The 16792-nt window shown below is 37.0% G+C and overlaps 1 pseudogene across 1 annotated transcript in view; it reads left to right on the top strand.

Annotated features, from left to right (window-relative positions):
- The window catches only part of LOC309661486 (60 kDa heat shock protein, mitochondrial pseudogene), a 67081-nt pseudogene that overhangs the window by 21855 nt on the left and 28434 nt on the right, over positions 1-16792 (top strand). The window contains exon 2 of the transcript XR_014268377.1: positions 4507-4686. The product of XR_014268377.1 is annotated as a 60 kDa heat shock protein, mitochondrial pseudogene (transcript). The remainder of the gene's footprint in view (positions 1-4506; positions 4687-16792) is intronic.

Genomic DNA, 16792 nt, shown 5'->3' on the forward strand with positions numbered 1-16792 from the left:
GGTGTCTTTATATTTAAAGTGGATTCTTGTAGACAACCTATATTTGGGTCTTGTTTTTTGATCCATCCTAGGATCTCTGTCTTTTAATTGGTTTATTTAGACTGTTTACCTTAAAGTGACTTTTTAAAAAATAAATTTATTTATTTATTTATTTATTTTTGGTTGCATTGGGTCTTTGTTGCTGCGTGTGGGCTTTCTCTAGTTGTGGCAAGCGGGGACTACTCTTTGTTGCAGTGTGCTTACTTCTCATTGTGGTGGCTTCTCTTGTTGCAGAGCATGGGCTCTAGGACATGTGGGCTCAGTAGTTGTGGTACGCAGGCTCAGTAGTTGTGGCTTGAGGGCTCTAGAGCGCAGGCTCAGTAGTTGTGGTGCACAGGCTTAGTTTTTCCGTAGCATGTGGGATCTTCCCAGACTGGGGCTCGAATCCATGTCCCTGGCATTGGGAGGCAGATTCTTAACCACTGCACCACCAGCGAAGTCCTAAAGTGATTACTGACATATCTGGATTAATATCTACTATATTTGTTACAGTTTTCTATTTGTTGCCCTTGTTCTTTTGTTCCTATTTTTGTCTTCCATAATTTTTGTGTATTTTTTGGTTTTAATTGAAGATTTTATAATTCAATTTTCTCTACTTTTTTACTGTATCAATTATGCTTTTTTTTTTTTTTAACATTTTATTGGTTGCTCTAGGGTTTGCAGAAGAGCTTTACAACTAATCCAAGTCTGCTTTCAAATAACACTGTACCTCTTCACAGGTAGTGCAAGTACCTTATAATAACAACATATTCCTAAGTCCTCCCTTCTAGCCCTTGTATAACTGCTGTCATTCATTTCACTTAATCATATATATACACACACATATAAGCAAATACATTGTTGCAATTATTTATTTATTTATTTTTAACATATTTTTTTAACATCTTTATTGGAGTATAATTGCTTTACAATGGTGTGTTAGTTTCTGCTGTATAACAAAGTGAATCAGCTATACATATACATATATCTCCATATCCCTTCCCTCTTGCATCTCCCTCCCACCCTCCCTATTCCACCCCTCTAGGTGGTCACAAAGCACCAAGCTGATCTCCCTGTGCTATGCGGCTGCTTCCCACTAGCTATCTATTTTACATTTGGTAGTGTATATATGTCCATGCCACTCTCTCACTTTGTCCCAGCTTACCCTTCCCCCTCCCCGTGTCCTCAAGTCCATTCTCTACGTCTGCATCTTTATTCCTGTCCTGCCCCTAGGTTCTTCAGAACTTTTTTTTTTTTTTTAGATTCCATATATATGTGTTAGCATACGGTGTTTGTTTTTCTCTTTCTGACTTACTTCACTCTGTATGACAGACTCTAGGTCCATCCACCTCACTACAAATAACTCAATTTCGTTTCTTTTTATGGCTGAGTAATATTCCATTGTATATATGTGTTGCAATTATTTTAAGCAAACTTTTTTGGGAATAATTAAGAATAAGAAAAATTAAAGTTTTTATTTTACCTTTACTTATTGATTCTCTGATGTATGCAGATCTACGATTCTTTGTTTGTGTAGATCTGAGTTTCTGGCCTATATTATTGTCCTTCTCTCTGAAGAACCTCTTTTTAAAATTTGTTGCAAGACAGGTGTACTGGCATCAAATTCTCACAATTCTGTTTGTGGAGAAGGTCTTGATTTCTCCTTCACTTTTGCAGGATAATTTCACAAGGCATAGAATTCTAGGTTAGTGTTTTTTTCCTCTCATTACTTTAAACATTTAATACATTTTCTTTTTACTTGCATGGTTTCTGAGAAGTCAGATATAATTCTTATCTTTGCTCTTCTATATTAAGGGTTTTTTTCCCCCTCTAGTTCTTTCAAGATTACTTTTTAATCTTTGATTTTCCAAAATTTGAATATGATATACTCAGATAGAGTTTTATTTTGTCTTTTGGCAGTTGTCCTTTTTGGTGTTTTTGGAGATTCCTGAATCTATGGTTTGGTGTTTGAATCAATTTGGAAGAAATCTCAGTCATTATTGCTTCAAATATTGCTTTTCTTCCTTTCTTTCTTCCTTCTTCTCTCACTCCCTTCCTTCCCTCCCTTTCTGGTATTCCCATTACACATATTTTACATTTTTTTGTAGTTGTCCCCCAGTCCTTGGATATTCTGTTCCATTTTTAAAGTTGTTTTTTCTCTTTGCTTTTCAGTCTTGGAAGTTTCTATTCACATATTCTCAAGCTTAGAGATTCTTTCTTCAGCCATGTCCAATCTACCAATGAGCCCTTCGAAGGCACTCTTCATTACTGCTACAGTGTTTTTTTTTTTAATCTTTAGCATTTATTTTTGATTCTTTCTTAGAATTTCTCTCTTGATTATATTATCCCTTTGTCTTTGCTTGTTATCTACTTTTTCTGTTAGTGTTGTTAGCATACTAATCAGAATGATTTTAAATTCCTGGTTTGATAATTCCAACATTCTTGCCATATATGCCTCTGATTCTGATGTTTGTTTTGTCTTTGCAAACTGTGTTTTTTATTACGCCTTGTAAAGATTTCCTGATAGCTGGACATGACGTACTCGGTAAAAGGAACTGTGATAAATAGGCCTTTAGTAATGTGGTAGTAAGGTGCTGGAGAAGGGGAAGTTTCTGATGGCCCATGATTAGATCTCAGCCTTTTGGTGAACCTGTGCCCCTGGATTGTGACCTTCACAACTGCTTCTCAGTTTCTGCCCCCACCTATACACATATGGTGACTGAATGGCTAGAGAGGCCTAGAGCTGGGTATTTAGGTCCCTTTGTGGAAAGATCGAGGGAACTGTAGTTGAGATTTCCTTCCCCCCACAAAGAGCCAGCTGGATTTGGGTACTTCCCTTCCCCCAGGTAGGTTAGGATCTGATATAAACCAGCAGATTAGGCTGTGGCAAAATAATTCTATCTGAGGGCAGACCCTGTTAAGAAGAACAGAATATTATGGCATCTGTCAAAATGATACATTCCCCCTCCCCCTGGAGGAATCAAGAGGGAAGTTTCACTGTGAGGACCTGGTAGGTTTTGTGGAGATAGAACACCCAAAAGTGTAGGGGCCTACTATGACTGTGTCCTCCTGGAGATGAAAACAATTTTGTTTTGAAACAATTTTTTTAGAGCAGTTTTAGATTCGCAGAAAAGTTGAGAGGAAGTTGTATGCCTCCTGTCGCCACACATGGATGGCTTCCCTTATTATCAGTATTACCCACCAGAGTCGTACATCTGTTAGAGTTGATGCATCTGCATTGACATATCATTATCATCCCAAGTCTATAGTTTACATTCGTGTTCACTCTTGGTTCACTATGGGACCTCTCCATTTTTTAAATCTTAGACTTGTCCACACTGAGCCTCTAGCAATTCATCAATTACAGTTCAGGATTTCTTACCTGACACAGGTTCCCATGGAGGTTTCCCCTGTTGGGTTTCCAAACTATTAAATGGTGATTCTTATATCTATTAAATGGTGATTCTGTCTCTTCAATTTGGGGTGCAGTGGTTTTGCCTTGTAACCTCACTTTTCTGATGAATCTAAGAATTTTTGATTTTTCAGTTTATTCATTTTTTAACTTGTCATTAGGACAGAGAGGTGACTTTTAAGCTCCTTACTTGCTGGACTGGAAACCAGAAGTCACCAACACTTTTTGTTGTCTATGTTTTTAAGTTTTAGCCATCCTAGTAGGTGTGAGGTGGTATGACTGTGGTTTTGATTCGCATTTCCTTAGTCATGAATGGTACTGACCATGGGGCATATAATTTAAGGAGCCCTTATAAGATTTTTTATTGAACTGAATTTCATTGTTTTAGGATAAGCAGAAGGAGTCTTTCAATGATTGAATCATCCCCCACTAATTTTGCCAGCCAGCTTCCATTTAGCTAATTTTGAGAGGTTCTTTCCTTACTGGTTTTGATTGGACTTCTAGATTGAGCATGCTTCAAGAAGCATGTGACATAAGGAATAAACAATAGAAGCCTAAGCTTGTATCTCATTGTAATTAATACTCATTTTAGCCAGGCAAATGTTGATATCATGTGATCAGAAAAAATCTGTACCTAATAGTGAAGTGTGACATCTGAAGAGTATCTATCATGTATTGTTTTGGGCCGCCCAGCTGCTGTTTCTTGGAGGAACCACCCTCCATCAGTTCATGTCATCTTGATGATGCTACAATCACATCCTCTCCTCGTCCACCCATAGCCTCCACTCCCCAGACTACGGGGATGAACACAGAGCACATAACCCTGACATGGCCAATTTTACTGTCTTATGCACATCTTTTTTCATCATATTTCCTTGACACCATCTCTTTTCCATTTCAGTGTATACAGCTTCTTCAAAGTCTTCAAGATCTTTGAGAAAAAAAGTTAGCTCCATAGGCAAGTGATAAATGCAAAATATTAAATTTGTCATGATTTTAGGGATACCACAAATACTTCTCAGTGAACACACGTACATGTGCATCTGCCATTCAATCATGCCTTTATTTCTTTCCAGGTGAGTTGTGCCTTTCGGTGAAGATGTTGGCTGGCAGGAAACTACTAAAATATTATCTCAGAGCTGTGAATAATTTTCACTCATCAACTTGTCATAGAAGCAATCCAGATTTCATGGTCTTCATCAACCATTATTGGACATATGTATCACTTCTTCATTTCTGTGTCAAGGTGACAGAAGGTAATATGACTTTAAGACTTACTTTAATATGTACATGTGTACACTATTGAAAAAAAACCATACCATATCAAATACCTACAAGAAAAGTGGTAATTTCAAAAGTATCAGGAGCTGTTCAGATAAGAGGTCTTTTTTTTTTTTTTATAAATTTATTTATTTATTTATTTCTGGCTGTGTTGGGTTTTCGTTTCTGTGCGAGGGCTTTCTCTAGTTGCAGAGAGCGGGGGCCACTCCTCATCGATGTGCGCGGGCCTCTCATTGTCGTGGCTTCTCTTGTTGCGGAGCACAGGCTCCAGACGCGCAGGCTCAGTAGTTGTGCCTCACGGGCTTAGTTGCTCCGCGGCATACGGGATCCTCCCAGACCAGGGCTCGAACCCCTGTCCTCTGTATTGGCAGGCAGATTCTTAACCACCGCGCCACCAGGGAAGCCCAAGAGGTCTTTGAGAGAAGGGGATCTGTGCTTTTTTGTTTCCTTGACAATAGATGAAAGCCTTCATGAGTTAATCACATTGTGATGATCTCCCTTGAAGTCAGATTGCTAAGGAGCATTCTAACGAAGGGAATGCACTGTGTGTGGCGCACCAGTCCTGAGTTGAGCAGTTCATGCGTCCAAGCGCATGATTTCATTTTGTCTTTCAGAGAACCCTCTGAAGAAAGTATCGTGATACTGTTCTGATAAATTAGCAAATGGGGGTTCAACGGATCTTAAATAAATTGATTAAATTTTTTCTTCTCTATCCATGTCTCCCAGATGCTAATCTATGAACAGGTGCAGGGCTGGCTGCACGATAACCATCCTGGTGAAATTGTTTAAAATATAAATTCTGAGACCCTCACTCCTGAAGATCCTAGTTTGATAAGTTTAGGTTAGATTTAGGTATTCTGCTTTTATGACAAAGTGATTCTGTTATACAGCCAAGTCTGGAACATGTCTTCTATACCCCATGACCTCAGACTGGTTCAGGGAGTTAAGTCGGTGTCGTCTCTTACAGTAGATTGGAAAAGGCTGTTCAGAGTGCTGTGCTGAAAGGCTTCTGAGGCTGATGGGGAGGTATTCCGTGATCCATCAGCGATGAGGCCAGATGGAGGGAGTAGAATCCTCCTGCCAAATATCGGCCAACTGTGATCTAGATTGTGACAGTTGGTAGGTGGGTGAGGAGGGAAAAAAAGGAAAGTAGAGAATATCAGTTACATTTTGATTAAAAATTGTCTGAGAACACACTAAATATTTTATTCAGCTCTATGTAACCCCCTTAGCTATATCAGAAACCTAAATGTAGCTCTTGGAAAAATACTAATGATGACCAAAGTACAGAGAGCCAAATAAAGGAGATAAGCCAAAATACTCTTGCAAATCTCCAAGATACTGCATTCCTCCACTGTCCCAGTCCTGTGGGAATGCCTGCGCCAGGAATATCTGGAACTCTGTGTAACAGCAGCTGCCATGTACCCGTGTTCTTTCTGTTGCAATCTTATTTCTTGTGGCAGAAAAAAATGTGGCTCTATGCATTTTAGCAATTGATCAAATATTCCTTATTATTTCAAAACTTTCAGGAGAAAGCAAATGCATTTTATAGTTCTGAATTGTGTGGGCTTATTTTTCATACTTTATTTTTTAATGTTAATATCAGTTGTATACATTATACTTGGAGAAACCAGTTTGGAAGGTGGGTCTGATAAAAATCTACCTAATAGATACAATGGCTGTCCTTTCTTAGATACATTCATAGAAAGACGTGGATAAAGCTGCACCTTTAAATAGAGAAAGGCTTCATTTTAAGGTTTAATTATCCATGACAATGTAGCCATTTTTAAGGGAGAACTCCATACTTGGGAGTCATTTAGTCCAGGAGAACTGTACACACAGTCCTTGCTGTAACACCAGAAACTAGGGTTGCTGCACTCCTTATTATTTCAGTGACCATCAGCAGGTAACCTGTGGCAGAAAGGCTCTCAGGATCCTCAATTCTTACTTTGCTTACTTTGCTTTCCACTCTTGTGGACATTGCTACTTCCTTCTGTCCACTTGGAGTTGAAGGGAACCGATGCATAAGGTCACTTTCCACAGCCAGTGTCAGGGATGACCTTCGAATGGCTTAGTTACCTCCCAGCCTTTAGAAGAGTTGTGAAAGAGACATATAGCAAATATAAAGAGAAAGATGTTGCAATTGACTAGTGATATCTATCATCAGACCAGAACTGGGAAGTTGCAACACATGATTAGGATATTTACCATCTCTGATTCATATCAGTAACACTGGCTAGGTGAGTGGGGAATAAAATATGTCAGGCATGATGTTGTTATTATCAGCATGGAAGTGGGAAAAAGGAAAAAAAAACTGGACAAGAGGAATGGCATGAAGTGTCTGGATATAATTTCCACAAAACCGAAACTGAGCCTTCACAAATCTCTATAGTGCCAGAATTATTAAAAATTTAAAAATAAAAATTAATAAACACTCATAGATACAACTGCTAAATGAATTTTAAAAATATAATTGACTTTGAATTATACGTGCATTATTTGTCTTTGTTAATAACAATGTTCCATTTCAAAATTCATAAGATGTGAGTTCCTAGAAAAATCGAGTTGGAAGAATAATTTATTACTTTGCCATTCATTCATCAGGACATGGAAATTGGTCATTATTTTGGTAAACAGTCTGAAGTTCTGATGTTACCCTCAGTTTTATCCTTGTAACAACTGAGACTCAGTGTCCTAAAGATAATTACATTTGTTGTACAGGCTAACTGGAAAAGTGCTGAATAATTGTCACTGCTTCAGAGATTGGATTTTTTTTTTTTTTTTTTTTTTGCTAGCACTGCATCCAGATACTTTTGATGGAGGGAGCTACAGTAATATTAAAGAATTGTTGACAGCTACTCATAAGAGGGACTTTTACATTTGTAAACAAAACTTGACTCTGTCAAAGCAAACGTCAAGAGGTTATTTTAACCTCTGTTACACCTCATAATGCATTTCTGATATATTCTGGAGGAAGTGTGGGGTGAGTGGGAAAAGTAATAGATGGAGAAAAGTCTGTTTGGCAGACCAAATGACAAGGAATGAAAAAGTAAGGCCAGACAATAAAAATATATTTTGTGCAATGATGCAGTGGGAGTTTTAAATGAGTTCCCATTTACCTCAAACTCTGGAAAACACACTGAACTCTCAATATTTCCTGAAGGTAACGGAATGTTTTTTTGTCCCTTTGAAAACATTACCTTTAAGGCAATGAGCAAAACAAGGAAACCCTCTTAAAGGCTGATTGGGAATCTAAGCTGAAGCCAAGACACATATTGAAATTAGAGCTACCAAGCCATGGTAAGGACACATGGCTTGATTTCTGTTTTTCTCATTAGATGTCATACATGTGTTTCCTGTTGTGCTTACTAAGAAGAATATCTTATATCAGGTCACATTTCCTACAAATACCAAACAAGAACTAATTTCCCAGCTTGCAAATTAACTTTTAAATGTGATTGTACACCACATTGTAATAGGAAAAGGAAAGGTTATTTAATAAATGGTGCTGGGTAATTAATTAACTACTTGGGCTTCACTTCACATTGTGGGAAGCAGAAAGAAAGAAAGGAAGGGAAGGGAAGGGAAGAGAAGGAAGAGAGAGAGAGAAAGAAAAAAAAGAAAGAAGGAAGGAAGGAAGGTGGGGGAGGGAGGGAGGGAGGAAAGGAGGGGGAAGGAAGAAGGAATAAGAAAAGGAGGAAGGGAGACAGGGAGGGAGAGAAAGAGGGAGAGGTAGAGAAGAAGGAAGGAAGGAGAGAAGAAAGGAAGGAAGGAGGGAAGGAAGAGAAAAGTAAGAAATTCCAGAATGGTTAGGGAAGCAAATGTTAAGCATAAAACCATAAGAAACAGAAAAATTTGGGGAAATGTTTATTTTAGGACTCCTGTTTTCTAAGTAACAAAATAAATCACAAAAAGTGACTTAGGTACATAAAAATGGAAAGAACAAACCACTGTCAAAAATAGCCAATTATACCACTGGCATTTTTCACAGAACTAGAACAAAAAATTTCACAATTTGTATGGAAACACAAAAGACCCCGAATAGCCAAAGCAATCTTGAGAACGAAAAATGGAGCTGGGGGAATCAGGCTCCCTGACTTCAGACTATATTACAAAGCTTCAGTAATCAAGACAGTTTGGTACTGGCACAAAAACAGAAATATAGATCAATGGAACAGGATAGAAAGCCCAGAGATAAACCCACACACATATGGGCACCTTATTTTTGATAAAGGAGGCAAGCATATACAGTGGAGAAAAGACAGCCTCTTCAATAAGTGGTGCTGGGAAAATTGGACAGGTACATGTAAAAGTATGAAAATAGAACACTCCCTGACACCATGCACAAAAATAAACTCAAAATGGATTAAAGACCTAAGTGTAAGGGCAGACACTATCAAACTCTTAGAGGAAAACATAGGCAGAACACTCTATGACATACATCACAGCAAGATTCTTTTTGACCCAGCTCCCAGAGAAATGGAAATAAGAACACAAATAAACAAATGGGACCTAATGAAACTTAAAAGCTTTTGCACAGCAAAGGAAACCATAAACAAGACCAAAAGACAACCATCAGAATGGGAGAAAATATTTGCAAATGAAGCAACTGACAAAGGATTAATCTCCAAGATTTACAAGCAGCTCATGCAGCTCAATAACAAAAAAACGAATAACCCAATCCAAAAATGGGCCGAAGACCTAAATAGACATTTCTCCAAAGAAGATATACAGATGGCCTACAGACACATGAAAGAATGCTCAACATCATTAATCATTAGAGAAATGCAAATCAAAACTACAATGAGATATCATCTCACACCGGTCAGAATGGCCATCATCAAAAAATCTAGAAACAATAAATGCTGGAGAGGGTGTGGAGGAAAGGGAACACTCTTGCACTGTTGGTGGGAATGTAAATTGATACAGCCACTATGGAGAACAGTATGGAGGTTCCTTAAAAAACTACAAATAGAACTACCATACGACCCAGCAATCCCACTACTGGGCATATACCCTGAGAAAACCATAGGTCAAAAAGAGTCATGTACCAAAATGTTCATTGCAGCTCTATTTACAATAGCCAGGACATGGAAGCAATCTAAATGTCCATCGACAGATGAATGGATAAAGAAGATGTGGCACATATATACAATGGAATATTACTCAGCCATAAAAAGAAATGAAATGGAGGTATTTGTAATGAGGTGGATGGAGTTAGAGTCTGTCATACAGAGTGAAGTAAGTCAGAAAGAGAAAAACAAATACAGTATGCTAACACATATATACGGAATCTAAGGGGAAAAAAAAAAAAAAAAAAAAAAAAAAAAAAAAAAAAAGAGGCCATGAAGAACCTAGTGGCAAGACGGGAATAAAGACACAGACCTACTAGAGAATGGACTTGAGGATATGGGGAGGGGGTGGGGTGAGATGTGACAGGGTAAGAGAGTGTCATGGACATATATACACCACCAAATGTAAAATAGATAACTAGTGGGAAGCAGCCGCATAGCACAGGGAGATCAGCTCGGTGCTTTGTGACCATCTAGAGGGATGGGATGGGGAGGGTGGGAGGGAGGGAGATGCAAGAGGGAAGAGAAATGGGAACATATTGTATATGTATAACTGATTCACTTTGTTATAAAGCAGAAGCTAACACACCATTGTAAGGCAATTATACTTCAATAAAGATGTTAAAAAAAAAAAAAAAAATAGCCAATTAACAAAAAAGCAAACAATAAAGTGAGAAAACATCTATGTCAAATAGGACAAACTAGGGATTCACAGCCTGAAAGTATAAAGGATCGCTAGGAATACATAAGAAAAATCTTAAGATCCCAACAGCTTGAGGAAAATAGCCAGAGGCTTTTGCTCATAGTTCTTTCAAATAGATACCGAAAATAAGATGAAATATTTCACTTCACTGGTAAGCAAAGAAATGTAAACTGAAATAAGATGTTACTTTGACTAAATATACTGAGTAACAAGGATTTTGTAGAGTAAGAACATTCACACACAGTATAAATTGGTGCAGTTTTTCTGGATAAGTTTGACCAAACATATTGAAGGTGTCCAAAAAGTTCATAACTTTTCCAGTTATTTTCATTATAGAAACCTATCTTGTGGAAATTGTCATGTATGCATATTATTATTCTAATGCTACTCATGATGAACAATCCAAATATCCAATTGTAAAAGAATGACTGTGGAATCCCCAAACCAGCAAGATCAACATCACCAGGCAAATTGTTAGAAATGTACATTCTTGGCTCTATTCGACACCTATTGACTCAGAAACTCTTAAGTGTGCACCAAGCATTCACAAAGCCTGCAAGATAATTTTGACGCATACAAAAGCTTGAGAATCACTGATGCAATGCAATATTAATGGACATTCAAAATGTTTTCAAAGAACACAACATGGAAAAATTCGTAAAACCTAATATTAAGTGACTAAAAGGAGAATAAAATTTGTTCACATTTAATCTGATCATGGGAATGATGTATAATATGACTTCCATTTTGTAAATACATATAAGTATATATCATATTTATAAAATCAAAATCATTCATGTATATGTATATTCACATAAACATGCATACCAGCAGAACAAAATGCTATACTCAGTATATCAGAGGAGGTGACTTTGAATTACTTTTTTCTTTTCATCTCTATGCACTTTTCCAAATTCTCTTCTGTTACTTCTTCTTTGCATCGTTATGTACTTTTCCAAATTCTCTTCTATGATGACGTATTATTTTTTCCTATCAATAAAAGATCTTGGCCACAAACATTTTCACATGTATATGTAATGTTCAAGGCCCCAAGTTTCCTGTAACCCTAAATGTTTATTAATCTTTCATGATGACATTGGTTTATTGCAAAGAGAGACCCCTTCTTCAATAGCAGGTGGTGTTTTATCTGTCAAGAAAACAGTAAGATGTGGTACTTGGGTTGACGTAGCCACAGGCAGGATGTGGCTGCCAGGGCAGAACTAGAGGTCTTTGAGTAACAGGCACATAATCCTCCCACTAGTTCTTTTTTTAGCTTACGGCGACTCCCAGGAGTCTGACGTTAACCAAAAGTTCACGTCTTCTTTGTATTGCTATCTTACCCGCTTCTTTCACCAGCAATTCTCACAATAATCTTAGTACAGGGCACAGGGCATAGAAATTATGGAAATATTAGGCATTAGAAATTTCAAATAACCAAGCTCATCTAGCCAAAATGTTCTAGCAGGGTGATACCAAGAAGAAGTGATAATCAAACAACAGTTATTTATCGTCCTATGTTAAACATTATCTGTCCCTTGTTATCTCAAAAAACCATCAGAATTTCTTCTCCGGTTGACTTCAATTTGCAGCTATTTGAGCACATAGAAGGTTCAACCTGTTCTACTAGTACTTGGACAAGGTAGTGGATCTAACATTCTTCACAATGGTCTTAAAAGCTCTTAAGTGTCAGAAACATTTTGATTGTCATAGAAAATAAATATCGTAGCGTGTGTCTCCTTACTTGTCTAAACCACTGGAACAAAGATAACTTCTTTTTTTGCTTCCTGCTCATGTTAACACAGTTAGCAAGAAGGTTAGGGGACAGCCCCAGCTGCACCACACGACAGCTGCCCCCAATTAGGGTATTTAAGGACTAAGAAGAGGTATCGTTCAGTTTGTATGCGATAATCTGCTTCAGCCTCCATAGTTTTACGTTGGAGGAACTCTATGGGCAGAAATACAGTTCCATTCCTTAAGCAGGTGCAAGAATTGCCATGATTTGAAGGAACAGTGGTGTGTTAAACAACAGTGACATACTAAAAGAAATACCCTAAAGTCTCATAGAGAATGGGAATGAAAGAGTATAATTTTATATAGCGAATTTGAGAGTTAAATACACTTACTGAGCCTGCTTAATGGCAACAGTGTTAGATTTCCTATCTGTTATTCAAAATACATGGATTTATGAGTAGGATCAGAGACTGATTTTGAAAACCTGAAATTCCTCAGATGATGGTTCATGTTCTGGGACATGTAGATGCTATCACCTGAATGTTATGTCTCTGCCCTCAGGTTTTATTACCAAGGTCATTTTCGTGACTTCCTACAAATGTGCTTTGTGTCTCTGAGATACACTTATAAATGTTTGACTAAGTTTGGAAATATGCAGAAGGTTTTTCAAAAGAAACCTATGTGATGTATGGAAACTGAGTGCAATGTGTAAATACTGAAGATAAGGTGATTGTACAGAAAATAGAACAAAAATAAATACAGCAAGGATCAGGATGGAAAGCCCAGTCAAAAATGAGAAACTTCAAACACCTGTGTTTTGTCAACAGTGGCTTGGCAGCTAGAATAGGAAGGACAGAGGAAGTTAAACCCATGCTGCCTTCTAGAAGTCAGCTACAAAAAATGAACCCCTAGGACCAGATGGTTTTACGGCTTTGGTAAACAATAGATTGGCATAATGCTTCCTCAATAATTCTGTCAGGAAGTGTTGAGCTAGAACACAACATACAATTGTGCCTTTTTTGAAAACCAGCTCTCTGAAAGGTCAGCTGGTAATTAGGGAGAAACTGAAATGTTGGAAAGGACAGAGTATGTAATGAACTATTATCAGACCATCTTGACTACAAGGTAATTGTAAATACCAATATGTCTGGAAGTCTTAGGTCTCCCCTGGTGGCCATATTATAAACTGATTATCATACAGGAATGAGGGCTTCTCTGATTTCAGGCGCCACCTCCCTAGGGTTTCCTTGTTTGTTCTGATTTGTAGCTTCCTTTGAGTTTTGTTTCTAAGGTTTGGGTGACTGCTATTTGGTTCCTCTTCAAGAAGAACCAACAGATCACTTAACACTGAATTCTTTTCTAGTATACACATGAATCACTACTCCCTATTGATCTCAGGATGTGGGATCCCCATACACCTTTTGAACAAAATCCTCTGTTTTCGCACGTGGATAACAGCCCTCACCTACTTCATTCATTCAACTGATTTAATTGAAACAATTATTCCCACGGGTGATTTCTCCACATGCAAATACAGATTTCTGCTTTTCAACACTTGAAGCAGAAAATGGGCCAGTGGAATAATGCACCACTAACATCCACCTCTTCTGCCCTCCAAACATGGCAACAATCCTCTCCCCACTGTTAAGTTAAATACTAAAATATTGATGTTGAAAGACAGGTCTTGCAAACTCAAAAGCATCCAGTGCTGAGGTGGGTAATATAACTAAATACAGATGATGGTGAAGGGAGTAAAGACTAACAAAAGGGAATGTTGGCAACTGCGGTGTAGCGGCAAGCCTGGTCTGAAAAGAAGTCAGCAGCTCTCCAGCTCCAGAAAATTGTTGCCATGTAATAAATTAGCCCAAGCAATGCCTCATCTCCTGGATTTTCAAGAAAAGTAAAATTAATTTTTTTAAAAAATCTCAATTTTATGAGCATATGGGTAATTTTTCAAAGTTAGCAACGAAGTTTAAATTTTAATGATATTGTAGGGGGCAAACAAAGCACTTCTGTGAGCAGTATTTATCTTACAAAGTACCAGGTTTGAGCCCTACCTTAGTCTCGAAGGCAGGGCTGTCCAATAGAAATACAATGTGAGTTACATATGTGATTTAAATTTTTCTGGTAGCTCCATTAAAAAGTAAAAAGAAACAGATACAATGAATTTTTATATTTTATTTAACCTAGTTATCCAAAATATTGTCATTTTTCAGATGTAATCATTATACAAATTATTAATGAGCTATTTTACACTCTTTTTGTGTGTTGAGTCTGAAATTTAGTGTGTATTTTATACACACAGCACATTTCACTTTTTACTGGCCTCAGTTCAAATGCTTAAGAGCCATATGTGGCTAGTGGCTCCATATTGGACAGCACAGGTCTAAGGCTTAAGAGTACCTGCTCTTACATACATATACACAGTTGGCAAGTCCTTGGTTAGAAGAAATGTCATGGTCTCATGAGCTCACAGAGCTCATCCTGTTCATGCCCAACAAGCGACTGCTGCCATTTTGGCAACAGCCAGTTGCAGCTGCCAGAGTAGTTGCAGGAGACAGACAGGAAGGGCTGTTCACAGGATATGTTTTCCCAAGGAAACAGTGTAAGGGACTTTGGATATTGCTTGACTTATGTGAACCAAACTCATAGGAGTGTCTTGGGAAATCACTTAATGCATATAACCTTTCATAATATTGTAAAAAATAATAATTCCTCCTTTGCTTGTGCACATCTAGTAGAAGCCTACTACCTAGTTATTACCTTTGTTATTACTGGATTATTGTAAGTTATAAAGTCTCTTGTATCAGGTGAAAAAACAATTTGACTTATTCTAGAACAGAATTCAAGTGGAGAAAACAATGGGGAGACAAATGTTAATTCAAAAATGAAACAAATCAATCACAAGAAAATAAGAAAAACAACTTTCTAAGTTATTCAAAGATTGAATGTATTTCCTTCAGTTCCTTATGTCTAGAGATGTCCAAGCAATAACTGTACAAATAATTGGTGAGTTTATTGTAGCACATCCATTGCATGACTGGATAATTTTTCCTGCCCTGAAATCGGTGATAGGCATATTAAATGTATAAAATACACACATGTGCATACATATTCTCAAAATTCAGATAAATATTATAACATTGTATGTGTTATTTTGAAATTTGAAATGTTACTATGTTGTTTTAATTTGCATTTTTCTATTACCAGTGAAATTGAGCATATTTGCCTATTTTTAGCAATTTAGATTTTCCTTTTTGTGAGTTGCTCGTTCATATTCTTTTCCCATTTTCCTATTAGATTCTTGTCTTTTCCTTATTGAGCTTTCAGATACAAATAATTGTGGGTTGTATGTGTTGTACATATGTTCTCCCAATTTCTGTTTTATAGTTTTACTCTTTTTAGGTCTCTTTTGAGGAACAAATTTCTTAATTTTAATTTAAATTATCAGTCTTTCTCTTTTATGATTATTGTTTTTATACTTGTTTAAGAAATCCTTCCCTACTTTGAAGTCATGAAGATATATTTTATTCTTAATATTTTGTTCATTTTTTCTTTTGTATGTGTCTTTCATCTACTTGGGATTGATAATTGTATGTGGTGAAGGTAGGAATCCAATTGTGCTTTCATGTACCAAGTTGTCACAATTCTGTTTACCATTATTTCCCTGCTGAATTGTCTAGTAAGTGTTCACTTGTGTACCTATACTTCACTCTCTTTAATGGTCTTTTGGTCTATTTGTTGGTCCTTGCTCCAATCTGAAACTGTCTTAATTTCCATGAATTTATGTCTTGATGTCTAGTACAGCAACTTCTCCCAGATGTTTCTTCTCATGGGTGCCTTGGTTATTCTTGTCCCTTATCACTTCATATAAATTTTAGAATATGCTTGTTAAGTTCTAGAATGGGAGTGAAGGGTTGGGTTTGGGGCTTGGTATTTGGATTTGGGTTGCACTGAATCTACAGATTGATTTGAATGGACTTAACAACTTTTATTAAGTCTACCAGCCCATGTGTATGGTATGTCTCCACTTATTCAGGCTCTTCTAATATTCCTCAATAAAGTTTCTCCATACAGATTTTGTATTTCTCTTACTAGATTTCTTTTTAAAGACTGCATTTAAAGAATTAATAGACTTTAATTTTTAGAGCAGTTTTAGGTTCACAGCAAAACTGAGCAGAAAGTACAGGGATTTCCCATCTACCTCCTGCCCCAACACATACATAGCTTTCCCCGTTATCAACATCCCCCCAACAGAGTGGGGAGTTACAACTGATGAACCTACACTGACACATCATTATTACCAAAAGTCCAGAGTTTACATTAGGGTTCACTCTTGATGTTGTACTTTCTATATACTACATATGTTTTAATGTGGTGGGAAATGTTATATTTTAATCTCATTTTCTAATTGCTTGTTGCTGATATAGAAATGCAAATTGATATATATTATTTTTTTTATCTTACAACTTCATAACTGTTAGTAATCCTAATAATAATACAGATTATTTTGGAGATTTAAAAATATATACAATCATATTGTCTGCAAATAATAACAGTTTTTGTTTTCCTTTC

This window comes from Balaenoptera physalus (genome assembly GCF_965194825.1).
Source record: "Balaenoptera physalus genome assembly, chromosome: 5".
Lineage (NCBI taxonomy): Eukaryota > Metazoa > Chordata > Mammalia > Artiodactyla > Balaenopteridae > Balaenoptera > Balaenoptera physalus.